The following is an 18,151-nucleotide window of genomic DNA, read 5'->3' as shown; positions in this document are numbered from 1 at the left end:
AAATTTGAATATTTTTTATTTGATAAAAGGCATGCAAAAGATCTTTATAATCAAAACTTCTTATTTCCATAACATAATACAAGCGAAATTTGTAACACATTAAACATGGGTTTCTAATTTTCATAATAATAATATTAATATTATCTATATTTGAAATCATTATATCAAAAAGAATATTAAAAAATTCTATTATATTGTAAGTATGGAAAATATTAAAAATACCATGACAAAATAATATCATTTCATAATTATAAAATCAGTAAAAAAATTTTAATTTTTTTATATTATAAATTATTGAACCAAAAATATATGAATACATATTAAAATAATATTAAAAAAAATAATATTTTCCTAAAAAACAACCGTTAAATTTTTTTTTGCTTTCGTTAAATATGGAAATAAAAAAAAATGTCATTTCTCTGTTTTATAATTATAATAATTATAATATTTATTTAATGAAAATAGTGAGAAATCAATATGTTTTGTTAATATAAATATCAACAATCGCAGAATTTTCCTCACTTGTTTTAATATTTTATTTTTTAGATAAAATATGACTAATTTATAGTATAATCATCTGAATTCAATTCATTACATTTGAAACCGAAATGCAAAAACAAACATTAAGACAGAAAAAAATAGAAGAATAATCCGAACTGGAATTATTTAAAATTTGAAATTACCATTTCAATCGTTTTTAAAAGTATGCTGAATTCGTTAAAAATAGTAAGCCATTAAATATATTACATTTAAAAAAGAAGAAAATTAAATTAATCTTCATATGATTATTTAACTCAGCGATAACGTATCCAAAATGAAGAAATATTTATCCATACATCAGAAATAATAGAAAGAATAAAAGAAATGTTTACATCATTATAACATCAAAAAAAAATCTTATTATTGGTACAGTAATAAAATATGAGATAATCAATATAAATATAAACATAATATAATAATATATATATTATAATAATAACTATAAATAATAAAGTGAATATATTTAAAATGATGAATATACTTCAAAAAAAAATAAACTTTGGTCAATATTATAAATAATAAAAATAATGATTTCGAATTTTTATATAAAAAAATTTTATTTAATACATGAAAGTGTTTATGCAATATGGAAATAAGATTTTTTAAAAATCTTATCTACAGATAACACCTTTTAACATTAATATTTTCAGTTACACATGCCACAATTGCGTATAATGTCATATGAATTCATGCATTTTATCTAATACTTTATCTGATAATGCAATTAATAGGTTAAAATGTAAAAATGATAAAATAAATGTAAGATTAGTAAAATATTTATTAATCTAAAATTTTATTAATCTTCAAAATTTTAATATGGCTTCAAAAAATTCAACGGATATTGTATATAATACTTGAGAATGATCAAGAATAGAGGCATCGTTTTATTTTATTTACATGATTAATTTCTGCTATCTCTCAAGTCGAATTTTAACGAATTTAATCTATTCTTAGCAATATATTCATCGCCTAATCTGTGTAATTTTTTATAGAAATTACGAAGACAATTGTCATCTGGCAACTGTCGAATATCAAATAAAATATATATATATATATAATACATACAACTAATCCACATACTTAGTTGATATCAAATTTTGATTTTCACATCCTAATTGAATCATAAATCAGTAATAAAAAATGTAATTTATAGCATTTTTCAACATATATATATATATATATGTTGTATTGTGAAAAAGCTCTTTTATTTAATAATATATTCATAAGAAATATGAAATTAAACCTATTTTAGATTATCCTACATGATTAAATATTTAATATGTAATTATAAATTTTATATATTACAAAGATTATTATATTGAAAATATAATAATTTAAATAATTTTTTAATCGAGATGAAAAGATGAATATTGAAAATATATATAAAATATATTAGATAATTGAACTTGTAAAAATTGCAATGATTACAATATATTTACTTATTGGACAACTTATTGGCGATTTTTTTAGTTTGGTTCTAATGCAAAACGGAAATATTTGATATAAAATAAAAACAGAATTACGTCTTTTTTATAATTTTGAATATTTCAAATAAAAAAATAGATATACAGTATCTATTTTCGGCAAATATTTTCGGCAAATATACATTTAATGTAAAAAACTGAGAATTTATAAATACATACAAATAGGAATATTCTGAAAAGTAAAAAATAATTAATATGCATCAGAGTTTTATTAAAAAATAACAAACTTATAGTTTTAAATAAAAAAAAGAATTAATATTATAATAATAAAATTATATACTTACCATATTTATATTATTATATATACTACATACCTGAAATTAAAAAACTTCGTATATGTTCTATTAAAAATCACAATCTTATTTATTTTTTCTTCATGTTTCTAAATGGAATTCTGTAATAGATAGTATATATATATATACACATATACTTCCAATATTAGCATTAAAAATTCTAAAAATAAAATAATTTTATATTATTATAAAATAAAAAATCATTTCATAATTTGTAATATTATTATTAATGTCATATACTTACTTTTTAAATTTTTTAATAATTTCATTTAAAATATTTTATCTTCGCTTATATAATGATATGCTTTTCATAAAATTTATTTTATTATATATTATATAACGACGAAATTTTTTTGATTATATATTATAATTATTTCTCTTCATCCATTTTTTTTTAATTATTTATAATCAATCAGAAACATCGATTTGAAATCATTATTTGAACATTACAAAATAAATTAAAGAAAGATATATTTTTAATTTACAGGAATATTCAAATATATCATAAATATGAGAATCATTCTAAGATAAGTTTTATTTTTCAATTAACAAATAAATAAAAATTACTTAGAAGAGAGGTGAATTTACAAGCATTGTAAATTTTTTAAAGATGGAAAATCTGTCTAAGATGATTATCTTTTTATTTTTTAGCAACATTTGTACATATTTGAATCCAGTTTTAAATTATTATCGTATCAATCGTATAATAATAATATAGGATAGTAATAATAATTTTTTAATTTTAAATTTTAGTAATAATATGTGAATTTTTTCAATATCAAAAATAAAATTTTTAATACTTTTTCAAAACATTTTACGTAATATTTATTATAGTATATAACATAATAATAGTCATTAATAACTAATTTCTTTCTCACTATTAATATATTAATTGAATAAATAAATAAAAATATTTATTCAACAATAACATGAATTATTTTTCATTTAATAGTATACTAGTTGATTGTTCTCCACTTATTTGCTAAATTTATTAAAAATTTATAACATTTGTTCTTTCCAAAATTATTCCGATTGAGTTATATATGTTATTATATATTAAAAAACATAGATATAACATAAACATAGATAAACATAGAATAAATAAATTTTATTAATATGTTACTATATGTTAAGAAACTTTTCTTTTGAATATTTTTTTTCATTTCTTTCAATTTAAATATCATTACAAAATCATGTTAGTTAAAATACAAGAAGCAATAAATAAAACTATACAGAAAAAATACAGAATAAAATTAATCAATCAAATTTATAAAATCATTTAACACATCTAAATTATATTTATTAATAATTAACTTATAAATAGATAGTCTAATTTGAAGAAACTTGTTTATTTATGAACTAAATATATTGGTAATAAAAGAATAAAAATTCTTTGTCACAGATGCAGAATCTTGTCTTTTGAATTATTTAAAAATTTTAACAAAAATATGCTGTGAATTAACTACTATCCAGATTAGAGAATTGGTATATCAATATTCTATATATTTAAAAAAAAAGTAGAATAAAAAATATTAAGCAAACAAATATTGACTAGTTTAAAAAGTTATTAAAAAAAGGATATTATATTGATAATAACATAACATTTATGTTGACGATAAAATAAATCAACAATATAATTTTGATCTGAAAAAATAATTAATAAAATAATATTAATGTTATTCTTTTTTATTATATTATCATTTTATTATTCAATACAATTAGTTTATAAATAAATAAGAAATAAAAAATACATTTTTTTAAAAACAAAAAGAAACACATAAATATAGAAGAAAATTATTATTATGTACACTTACAATTAAGATAGTTAATTTTTCAATGTTATCAATTAAAAATAAAATAGTTTTTTTATATCTTGTTTGAAATAAAAATATTATTTTCAAATCGGCTCTACTAGAAAAATAATAAAGAAAGAAAAATAATAAATTCATTTAAAATAAAAGTAAAATATAAAATATATCGTTACATAAAAAATAATTTTTAACAATTTAAAATATTTAAAATATGTTATAGAACCAAGGAAATATCAAAATTAATATTTAACTTTTGTAAAATATTTTAATTATTTACCATAAATTTTTTAATATTTTTTAATATTCTTTAATATTCTTGTGATCATAAAATTACAAGTAATTTTATTTTTTTATTATTTAAATAATTATATAATATACGATAAATATATATCTATAAATAAATAATTTATATATTTTTTATTAATTAAAAGATATATAAAAGATATATTTACATTCAACACATTCATATATATATATATTAGATGTACAAGTTCTTTCCTCTTTTTTTTCCAAATTCAAGATTTTATTATATAAATCAGATACAAGATTACGTTTCAAAGTATTCACTCTCATTCTCTAATCTTTTCTCATCTGGTAAATTATAAATTCCATGCCTGAAGAATAAGCTACTTGCTAGTTATAAAGTCATTAATACATTTTCAGATATTTTCTTCCAAATTGAAATGCTTCCCCGACAATTGATATTGCAAATTCCGAAAAAGATGGTCTGACGGAATCAGATCTGGAGACTATGCCCACGTAGTAAAACTTCCCATCCCAACGTATAAATTATGTCTCACGTTTCTTTTGCAACGTATGACCGAACATCGTTCTCTTTTTTATGTCAAGTCTTTTTTTGTCCAATAAACGGCCGTTTCTGTTTTAGTTGATCATATAAATTCATTAATTGATTTTGATAATATTCGACAGTTGTCCTTCCAGGTAAAAACAGTTCACAATGAATGATTCCTCGGAAATCCCACATAGACAACAAAATTTTTTGCAATGTAAATTCAGTTTTGCTACTAAAATCGACAATTCTCCGGAATTAACCTATGATTTCTATCGTTTGGAATATTGTTATATGAGAGTGAGTTTTCATCGCCAGTAACAATTTTGCGCAGAAAACTTTATACCGTAAAAACAAGGTAATACAAATCTCGATTCTGTTTTTCTTATTCATTTCATTTAATTCATTCTATCAATCTATTTCAGATCTATTGTTCTAATTTCTGAATCTTACTTAATTGATTGTTTCAATCGGATAGATACTGCTTGTCTGGTGATTCCCAATCTTTTTGTCAATTCTTTCTCTTTTGTCAATTCTTCTTGCGTCTGAATTGGATTTTCGTTGAACAATTCCTTTAATTCATTATCATCAAAATTCGTAAATGCACCTGAACGATTGTCGTCTTTTAAATTAAGATTTTCAGCTTTAAATACCATTTTTTGCATGTTTTATAAAATAATTCCCATTATTTACATGTTTTGTAAAATACATTATTCCCAGTGCCGCATAAATCATTTCAGTAACTTCAACAGCTGATTTCTTAAGCTGGAATGTAAAATAAGCAGTGATGCAAATAATGTTTCTCGCACGCCATTGCTTGAAATTATTATATATTATTATATAATTATTATATAATAGGACTGGAAACTTTTAGAGCACTTATCACAACTTTTTTTAAAAACAAAAAAATGCTCTTTCAGATGGCATCACAAACGAGAAGTAATTCGAATTCAATCAGAAGTTATGATCGTAGAAAAAACGAGGAAAGAACTTATTTGCATATCATATATATATATATATATATATAACATTAGTATAATTTTGGATAAAATATATATATATATATATATATATTTTATCCAAAATTATACTAATGTTATACATCTTTATAATTGTTTATATTATTTAAATAATTATATTTAAATAATTTGTGAGAAGAGATCAATTTCGCTAAAAATATTCCATAATCCTTTTTTTTTCAAATGCACCAGAAAAAATTTCGATCACATTAAATTATTTTTTTTATTCGTTCGAAAATATTCAAAAAATTTCTTTTTATTATGCAATCTATACTTTTTTCTCACATGAATATTAAATATTTATTTTCGTGTAAATATAATTTCATCCATAAATAATATATGCTCAGTGTTTTATTTCAATGATATTATTTTGAGACTTTCTATGAATAATCTGCTAAAGTTAATTCTTGTGAACTTATTAGCAACAAAATTCTTTTTCTTTTAATATTTATTATGCAAAAGAATGTTCAATCATTTGCCTTTTTTCTTTTTCTTTCATATTAATATTTAAATTATTTTATACTTTTCGTATTGTTTTCTTGATAATTTCAGATATTTTTTATTTTTTCATTACATTAGTCATATGTATATTAATTATTCAATTAAGCATTAAAATATTTCTTCATTGATATTTAATGAGATGGAAAATCTACATATAAATTCTTCTTACTTTATATCAGTTCGCTTTCTCATAAACTTAAACGAACATATTTCCATAAAAATAAATATTTTATAATAAAAGAAAAATAATAAAACAATAATAATATTAACATAATAATAATAAATAATAATTAATAACAATAGCTAAATCAATAACTAAGAAATTAAAAAATAAATAACAATAATAATAATTAAAAATAATAAACCATAATTTCTCAATGCCTTTTTTTTTATAATTAATATTCTTTGGATTTTGTTTACAAAATTGATTTTTGATTTGAATTGTTATGAATTAGTTTTTGATTTTGTTTTTATAAGATTTTGTTTTTGTAATAAATGTATGAAGATATGTGAAAAATTCATAGAAAAAGAATTTAGCAATGATAATACGAGTTTTCATTATAAATTTTTATCAAAATTACTTCATTAGGTTATTCTATTCTATTAACTTTATTTCTCAATACTTATTCATTACATGAAATATAATATAAGATTGTTAGCAACAGTGATGAGTGAAACATAATATATAAGTGTATATATATATATATCCAAAGATGTATTTATATATTCTTGTGTAAAAATAAAATAAAAGAAAAAAAAAGAGAAATTTTAAAATAGTGGATTAATTAAAAAAATACTTTTATAAAGATAATACAAAAAGTATATGATAATCTAACAAATATTTCGAGAAAATAATTTAGGTATCAACAACAGAATTTTGATATATATAACAAAATATTAATATTAAAATATATGACAAATATTATATATAAATATATAAACAAATATGAATTGCAATATTTTGCGACGTACGGAAAGAAAAGAAAAAAAATAAATATGTACAATATAAGTATAAATAATTATAAATATAAATATAATTAAAAATAATATGAAATCGCTTGCAGTTTTAAGTAAAAAAATTAATATCGTAATAATATAATTTATAGATTGGATGGTATTTATATTTAAATTATATTTATATTAAAAAACTTCATACATATTTCATTTAAAAACTATTTTACTTTCATTTATTTTGTATTTATTTTATGTATTTTGCTATAAAAATAAAATAAATATGGAATTTTATTATAAAAAAAAAAAATATATTCTCAATTCTCAACAGCATCAAACATTTCAAAAACATTCTAAAATTATAATAATTTTATTATTAATTTATAATTTTATTAATAAATTATTAATATAATAATTTTATTATTATATATAATAATTTACTATAAAACAAAAAAATGAAAGATTATTTTGTTTTAATTTTTTTTTATTTCATATTTACTTTTTAAATTTTATAATGAATGTTTCAAATATAGTCCATCTTCGTTTATATATTTTTTTCTTCAAATTTTTTCTATTTCGATTACTTAGATTATTCTATTAGATTCTATTTAGATTATTCTATTAGATTGTTTCTCTTCATAGCAACATATTTTTCGATTATATTCGATCAATTAAAATCTATAGTATAGCATAAGCATTAAGAAAAAAAAAAATACATTTTTAATTTAAATAAGAATATTCGCAAAAAACACATCGCAAATTTTGTATCATTTTAAAATAATAATTTTGTACAATCGTATTTTAACTAACGAATGAGAAAAAAAATATACATTAACCAAAAGTGATAAAATGTTCAAAATAATTTTTATTTTTGTTAATTAAAAAATATAATATAATACACTTTTTTTTATTTTTTCAATATATAAAGCATAATACAAAAAAATTATATTATTTTTGTATTTGATTTTTATAACGAGTAATATCAATTCTTCTTGTAAAAATATTACATAATCATCTCTTCTTTACGCACCATCAAAAATTGTGATCCTATTATTGTATTATTATTTTTTTTCATTACTTTTATTCAAAAATATTTTTAAAAATTTCTTTTTATCATGCAGTATTTTCTTGTTATATAAATAATGGGTATTAAATATTCCACTTTCGCGTGAATATGGTTTCGTCCATAAATAATATATATTAATATTTGTAAAAGTATCTTAATGATACTTGTTTTTTATTTATTTCTTAGAGCTAATTCTTAAACTCGATACCAACAAAAAGAATGAAATCTTTTTTCTTTTCTTTAATATTTGTTAATAGAAAGTATGATAAACTTTGTCTTTTTCTTCTTTCTTTGGTAATGGTATTTGAATAATTTTTTATTTCTCAATATTTTTTTACCTTTTTTAATAATTATTAATTAATTATAATTACTTTTTTTATTTGTACAAATTTTTTATTTGTACATGTTATATGATAGTCTCGATCTTTTTATTTTCTTATATTAATTATATTATATTAATTGTATATTTGGCGAAAATATATTAATTATTCAACGGAATATTTTGTTCCATTGGAATATTTTTTCATTTGATATTTGATGAAATGGAAAATCTATGTATAAATTCTTCTTATTTCATTTCTTTTTTCTTATAAATAATAAATCCATTATTTCCGCAAAAAATAAATAAATATTGTATAATGTAAAAAATTAAAAAAAAACAATAATAATAATTGATTAAAATATAATAATTAAATAATAATTAAGTAAATAAATTGACTAAATAATAAACTAATAAAAAACATTAAATAACATTAATTAAAAATAATGAATCATGTTCTCTCAATGTCTTTTTTTTTATTTTCATAATTTATATTATTTGGATTTTATTTATAAAATTAATTATGATTATTGATTATGAATTAATTTTTTTTATTTTTTTATAATATACAATAAAATATATAAAAATATATAAAAATAATATTTGCTGATAAAATATTTTAGCAACAATGATATAAGTTGCGTGCATTCTGGTGTTTTTTTATTTTGTAAAATTTTTATATCAATTATTTCAGCATTAATTCTACAAAATTTATTCAATATCTGTTTATCACAGAAAATGCGAAAATGCGTGTATTTTTATATAAAAAAATAAATTAAAAAAGTAAAAATGAAAAGAAATAAGATAAAAATTTGTGAAACAGCAATTAATTAAAAAAATATATTTATAATGATAATGTGAATCTCGTATCGTTATATATATTAAACTTTATTCAAATCATTCCAATATATTTCATATTATAATAGCTTATTCATTAATTTATTCTTCGAAATAACATTTTATTAAAAATAAAACTATTAAAAGTATATATTAGTATATACTTTTAGTATATATAGTAGTATAAAAGTATATATTATATATTTATATATTTATATTTATAAATATGAAATATTTCTTATTAAGATTATTATTTTACAAAATTTGCTCGAAGGAATCAATGTTATTGTGACTAGCATTATGCATTTTTTATTTCAATACTTATTTTATTTATAATATGTGATTATAAAATTAGTGAAATTATTAATATAATTTTAATTCTGAAAATGTCATTAAAATTATAGAATAATATGAATGTATTGAAAAAGATTTTTTGTTTCTGTCATTTGATTCATATAAGATTTTTATGTATTAGTCAAGAAAATTTGCAATACAAACATCATAAATATTTACAAGAAATAGTTTAAATTTTTAAACTTTTTAAATTTTCATATCAAGCAAATAAAAATAGTGCATACTAACCAAATATTATAGTTAAATCATTTTCTATGTACAATTTTTTGCATCAATAATAAATTTATTAATACATGCATTCAGTTCTTATTTTGTAAAGTTTTTTTAAATTATAGAAAAAAATTCTTTTATTAAGAAAATTAAAATAGTTAATTTGCATTCAATTTTTATATAAGTTATTGGTACAAGGAAAAAATTGCTAATATTACTTATATTTTTTATTATAGAATCTTATAAGTGAATTTTCAATTTAATATTTTCTTATATATTTTTATTTTGATTTAAAGTTTTTTTAAAATCGTTTTTGAAAACCTGAAAAAAAATGCAAGAAAAGAAAAAATTCTAAGTTTCTCCTTCAAATTTAAAAATAAGTTAATCTTATCCATATTTTACAAATTAGATTTTAGAAGTACCAATAATTGTAATTATAATAAGAAATATTACAAATATTACAAATTATCAAATAAAATAATATATATAGATTTAGAACTAATATAAAGTTTGATTAAATATAAAATATAATATGTAAGAATTAAAAATTATTTCAAATGATTATAATATTGATACAACAAATTTTATATCTTATGCTACACAGTAAAATTTTACATTAGATTATATTTTTTAATGTCTTCAGTCACATGATTTTTATATATAGTATAATTATTAAGAATTTTTTATTAGCTATTGAATTTTTCTGTTATGAAGTAGCAACAGAAGAAACAAACATTTTCGTCTATATTTAAAATTTTTTTAAAAAACTTTTAGGAGAATTTTGCAATTATGATATTTTAAATCTATTATTGTTAATTTTAAATCCATGTAATTAAAAAAGATTCCTAAAATTCAAAATAATTTTTTATCAAAAAAAACTTTTAATATATTGTTATTTATGTCTTTTGCTCAATCTTAAAAATCTGACTCGTTTTTTTTTCAAAAATGTTTTTGAATTAGAAGATAAATATAAAAATAAATAAATAAAATATTTCTCAAAAATTTTAAAAATTTAATCAAATGATATTGAAAAATTTTATATAATTGAATTACAATATGTTGAAAATTGAAGTTTACAATTTATATAATTTTCAAATTATTATTAACATAGCTAAAAATAAATTTTTGTAATTTCTATTCTTCTTATTCTAATTCTTATATTTAAAATTCAATAATTTAGTAAAAAAAATAGTAAGTTTTATTTATAAAAGAAATTGTATTTCAACTTTTAAATTTTTTCTTTAAAATAAACCAATTAAATTATAAATAGAATAAAATAATAATTACTAATAATTTAAAAAAAAATCTTACAAAATTAATATTTAAAAAAAAGCATAATATTAATATTATTTAATATTAATACTTTACGAGTATTTTGTGTCTCTAAAATGTTACTGTTACGAATTTTTAAATTATATGTTTTTATTATAATTTTTAATTTTGTCAAGTATTATATTTACATTTTGTTTTTGTATATTTAGTTTGTATTTATATATAATATATGTGTTATTTGCAAATGATAGTAAATGAAATATAAGAAGTGGCTTTTTCCCACAAAACAAAAACTTAAGATTTATACATATATAAATATTTATAACAATTTTTATAGTTCTATAGTCAGAAAACAAAAAATTAATTTATAAAAGAAATTATATTCAATTCATCAAAATAAGCAAATATAATTATCAACAACCGAAAAAGTCATGATAAAAAAATTTAATCGAAATTACAATATTCGAGTTACTTATAATAGTTTAACAATAAGAATCTCACAAAAATGTATTGATATCAAATTAAAAATTTATAGATGTAAAAAAAAATTTCAAAAAATATAATTTTTTTAAACAAGTGTTTGAACGAATCAAAATATAAAATTTAATTTCAGCCAATTATTAATTTTCCGCAATATTAACTTTCAACTCAATATATATTGAATATAATATTCTAATACAAATACGATTAAATACATTGAATATTGTCTATCTAGATATTATTAATATAATTATATATATTCATTGGTAATTATTAAGTAACCGTTAATGATATTTCACTATTTACAAAATGTCCTATATAAAATTTCGATAATAGATATTATAAATAAATAGAACTTTCAAAAATATGTATGTATTTATATGTGTATATGAAATATAATATATATGCGAGACATTTGGAAAATTAGATTTTAGAAATCATATTCTAACAATATGTTGGAATGCCATTCTTGAATTCCTTTTTTAAATCATGTTGATAATGAATATAACAAAAATATAAGTATAATATAATATAAATATAACAAAAAAAAATCGATTATATATTCTGGTAAATTTATCAGTTATAAGAATATAATATGTAGATATTGTCTATGCAAACTTATGTATATATCATCAACTTTTGTCTTTGTAGATAATTGAAACGAAATCGACATATTTGAATCAAAAAATTAAAATTTGTATTCGAAATATGCAATAATAATGCAATAAAATACGAAATAATTAAATATATGAAATTATGTTCCATCAAGAATTTATAAAAATTTGCAAAATTGAAATTAAATAAAGTTCAAAAATTATAAAAATTAATCTTATAAGAATAATATTATAAAACAAGAAATAGTATATATAAAATTTATAAATAAAGAAATAAATAAATAAGAAATTACTGCGAATAAAAAATGTAAATAACAAAATAAAGAACGTTTGAAGCAGTTACCGGAAAAAATTTTAAAAAGTGAAAAAATTTTATAAAACTCATTTACCAAATTTAAGTAAAACTAAAAAGTAAAACTTAATTAATGTACCAACGTACAATGTACAACGTATAATATGTTACTCAAAACAAATTAAGTAGGGAAAAAATGAGACAAGATACTATTATCTGGATGCAATATGGAATTATATATCCAATGTTTCAAAATTTATTAGGCAATGAAATTATTGAATAGAAATTTTGAATACTTGTTTGCAAAAAATTAAATATTTTTATTTTTGTATACAAGTATATATATTTATAATTTTTAAATAGTTTTTAGAGGTTTCTTTAACGTATCGTAATGAAAGTAATCTAAAAAATAGGATTGTTGTTTTTACATTTATTTTTAATACAATGAAAGAAAATGATATATATTTTTATATTTATAAATATAATTTTATAAAAAATTTTGCTGTAATTTAAATAAAATAAATAAATATCTGATTAATTTCAATAGTTTATAAGAAATATCATGATCGTTGACAGCATCAAAAATATTGACATTTATTATTCGAAAATAGTAATATTATTCTTTAAGTTTTAAACGTCTATATTTATATTAGATAAATTAAAAAAAATCAATGATTAAAACAATCTATATAAGGAAATGAATCAAAAAATAATGCACGCAACATTTATGGTAGCATAAACAAGATTACAAAAATTTAGCTATTATTTTAGATGAAACAATAAAAAGTTGGAAAAGCGAAAAATAAAATTACTTTCTTTAAGTAAAAAAAAAAAAAAAAATTTTCTATCTTTTCGAAACTGTTTTTATGTGATAATAATTTAAGTAAAAAACAATATATAAATATTAGATTAATTGCAATAAATACTGATAATATGTTTGAATTATATACTGATAATATATTCAAAAATTATTTGATATAATAATAAAAATAATTAAATTGGCATATAAAATTTTCTGATTGATTCATTTTATAATTAAAATAATATTGATTTCATTTTATAATAATTTTCTAAATATTAATATTACAAATAATATTGAATAATCTTTGCTATAATAATTGTGACACAATGACAGATTTAATTAATTATATGATGTAATCATAAGGAATTTTATCATTTTTCTTTCAATATATTCTTGAAGTAATATTGTTATATTTATTGTTATATATTGTTATATTTAAATATATGCTTCCCAACTTGTTATTATATCTCTTCAGAACTGTTTCAGTAGATTCAACTGATAATTAAGACTAGATAAAAAAGATTATTAGTAATTTTTATTTTGTTTTATAATATAGAAAAGCTTTTACTAGCTTTGATAATATACATTCGAAGTTGTTATTATAATGAAATATATCTTCGTGATATTATTCTTTATATGTAAATTAATTTTTAAAATATTTCTGTATAATAATGTTTGTTATTCTTTCAATTTTTTTACAAATAGATTATTTCAATTAGAAGAAAGTCTCTAGATCATAATGTTATTATCAACTAAACATAATATCTAACATTGAACATAATATCTTAAATGTCCTAATGTTGTTTTAAAATTAATTTAAGATTAACTAGAAAAATATGTTTCCTAATTTCAACAAACCAGTGTTATATTTTTTTTTAATGATTAAAAATTTTATTTTTATTTAATTAACATACAATATTATTAATGTAATGATTAACATTAGCAATATTTTTTTGTAATTTATTGACAATAGTTCTTTTTCTTGGATTTATAATTAATATATATCTGATTTGATCAATATATCTTTTTCTTTTAAATAATTCACTTCATAAGCTGTGATTTTATAATACTATATACAATATTTTTACATTATCTTCATTTTGCAGTAGAAATGAAATATTTATCTTGAACCTTATGTGTTGCTATTGTAAATTTTGTAATTTGATAATTGTATTTCTTTTTGAATTTCTCTTTTTGATATTTCATAATTAATCATTATTAATTCTCTTCGACAAATTAAATAATTTGTGAGTATTGTAAATCAAGAATCAAGTAAATCTGTTATCTGTATTACTCGTGAAATTGCATTTTGTTTTAAATGTATGCATCACATAAAATATCAACTTTTTAATTATTTATTGGATTGTTTATCGAGTGATTCTTCCATTATTTCTATTTCGTCTATTTTCTCATGCTTTTGCAATAAATTTGCGTATTATTCATCTTAATAATTTTAAGTTGAATCTTCAGATAGAATCTGTATTATAATTATAAAATTTGTATAAAAAAAAAATCTCAGATTATCAACAAAGTTAAATCAAAGAAGTTAAAAATCAAATATTGATTTAATAGATTTTATTTTTTATTTATTGATGGATTTTATCCTTTATTTATTGCGAGATTAGCAACTGAAAAATATATCATCATGAAGCTAAAGAAATTTCTATATATCATATTGATCATTTAATCAAAGAAAATAGTGATGCATAACATGCAATAACATCGGTGATATCTTGAAATAAATTTATTTTCTTGGGATTTTGAATGCAAACTTTATTGCATTAAACTTTGAAAATGATTTAGATCCTTAGAAACTATTTTTAAACCAAAAGAAGATATTTTTTTCTATGGTATGGAGCATTAAGAATTACAACAATCCAAAATTAGTGAGGATCTCAACATCTCGTATAGATTTAGAAGTATTTTATCTTCAAGATTTTGAAATTACATTAAATTTTGTTACACATTTAAAATATTTAAAATTAAATAATTAAGTATTAATCTCTTTCCACTCAAAATGTCAAAAGAATGATATTTCAAAATCATGTTTCCATTGTGTCTTCTATGAAATTTTTCTAGAAATATTATGTCGATTGAAACTTGATTTTATAATGATATCAATAACTTTGAGTTTAATTAAAAACATATAACATTTATAGAAATGATAAATATAATTTCGATATTCATTAATCTTTATAGATAACAGTAATTTCATTACTGAGATATGTGCATAACTTCATTTAATCATTTTTAATCACTTTCATTCTCGTGTATGTAAAATATTTTATTATTTTTTCAGAAATCTATTGATATAAAACTATTATCATCAAATTAATTATCTTTAATCAATAATTTTAATTAATGTATAAAACATTACGAATATATTAAAATTTTATTATCATCTTAAAACATAAATATTTTTTAGATCTTTAATTAAATAAAAAACTTTTCCAATACCAGCTCAATAAAAATTTTGTAAATAAACATGGTAAATACATAGCATAAATTATTTCTTTTTTTTTTATATTCATATTTCATATGATTTTGTATATTAATTTATAAAGTAGTAATTTATAGAATAATTTATAGAATATTAATTAGAATATTAAGAATTCGTTAAGATTTTACTTTTTTAAAAAAGAAATGAAAACATCAATTAATTGAAAACTTCTGTATAAAATTCTATTTATTCCTAATATTATTTTTTAATATTATTAAACTAAAATTAATTATTTAATAATTGTTTAAAGTCATATAACAATTTTGTAAAAAATTGTTATTATCCAGAAAAATAATAGCTATTTTTTATATTTTTATATTTCTTTTTTTATATTTTCTAAATATTAATAAAAAAATTTATCCCCCCTCTCTCCCCTTAACGTTATAATTATAATTTTAAAATTAATAAAATCAAAAAATTTTCATCGTCTAATTAACACTCGATTAATAATAGATCATCAATTAGAATCTTCAAGATTTTCATTGTATATAACATATATTTCATTGAGTATAACATATCACATTAATCGCATTACATTTATCACATTAAATTAAAGAAAAATCTTACTGATAAATATCGCGTTTTATTTTATATGCGTGAGTCGCGACTGAATCGGTAAAATCGTCAACAAAATTATGACATTAGATATATTAGATATATGTCATATCTAGAAATATAAAAATATAGAATATGTTTTATATAAATTAAAGTAAAAAATACAGATTTTTTATATTAAATTAATTAATTTTTATATTATTTTAATTTTTATATTAAATTAAATTAATTTTTATATTAAAATAAAGATTTTGTAGATTTATACTAATAATAAGAATAAAATTTTATTCTCTCCAATCAATTATAAATATTCAACATTTCATAAACAATTATAAATGAATTGGTAATATCAATACATTTCATGAATGCGTATCGTTCACACATATCAATATTGCCAACTTTTAATAAAGCTAAAAGGTTGGCAACCTAACGAAACTAACCTGTTATTTGTTGTTTATTTTCTGCATGTATGTCTCACAACTAAATCGGTAAAATCATCAATAAAATTATAAAATTATCGATGGAAATATGTTTTGTAAATTAATAAAAATTTTATAAATATATGGTAATATAATTTTCATTCTTATTTCTCTGCACTTATCTTGATACATTTATTATACAACTTTATTCTTTTAATAAAGTTCTACAACTATTTAACTAAATAATAAGTTCTATAGATAAACAATTTCTTACAATTGTTTATTAATAATAATTTTTCATCGTTTTAGAAATACATAGATTTATATGAAGCAATTTACATAAGACATAACTTTTTATGTCTATTTGAATGCAGGATCCGGTGCAAAAAACAATTAGTTTGCATAAATCAGTGATAGTGACAACATCTACAATTCACAATTTATTCGCATTATAAAAAAAAATTATTCTTACAAAAATACAAGAGAACAATAAATAATGAGAAATATTGATAAGATTAAGTAGAATTTAATATACTACTTTTTTTATTTTAATTTGATTATTTTTTTATTTTGATAATTACTTTATTTTAGTTTATTTCATTTTATTTTTTATTTTAAAATAAAACTATATTAATATTTATAACTACTGAATAAATAATAAAAATGAATGAGAAAGAAACATTTATATGACTTTTTTTATATTTAAAGAAAATTTCTTTTTTTTTTTTTGATAAGCATAATTTTTGTACCCTGTTATAACTTAGATTAATTTTTTTCAAGAAATAGTAATAAAAAAAGAAATAAAAGAAGAAAAAACAATATTATTTGATTTTGCAGCGTTACAGACAAACAAATATACATATTATCTTTATTATTTCCACACTCGTTTCATTATCTGTTTTTTAATCTTTCATTTCATTTAATATATTCACTAGACATTTTGTTCTTTTCAATTTTTTGTATTGAATTATTTCAGATTTGAACAATTTCCCTGCTATTGTTTTATAACTCCCACTATGAATGTATCGATTCTCCAATTATT

General features: G+C 17.9%; 1 long non-coding RNA gene across 1 annotated transcript; it reads left to right on the top strand.

Annotated features, from left to right (window-relative positions):
* Positions 1–16,721: 16,721 nt before the first annotated feature.
* Positions 16,722–17,790, top strand: LOC133667227 (uncharacterized). The gene is made up of 2 exons (XR_009832529.1): positions 16,722–17,255; positions 17,419–17,790. It is a non-coding gene; the product is annotated as an uncharacterized LOC133667227 (long non-coding RNA).
* The last annotated feature ends 361 nt before the right edge of the window (positions 17,791–18,151 follow it).

This window comes from Apis cerana, linkage group LG14 (genome assembly GCF_029169275.1).
Source record: "Apis cerana isolate GH-2021 linkage group LG14, AcerK_1.0, whole genome shotgun sequence".
NCBI lineage: Eukaryota > Metazoa > Arthropoda > Insecta > Hymenoptera > Apidae > Apis > Apis cerana.
The sequence above is the reverse complement of the archived record's forward strand: the minus strand, read 5'-3'. Positions and strand labels throughout refer to the sequence as shown.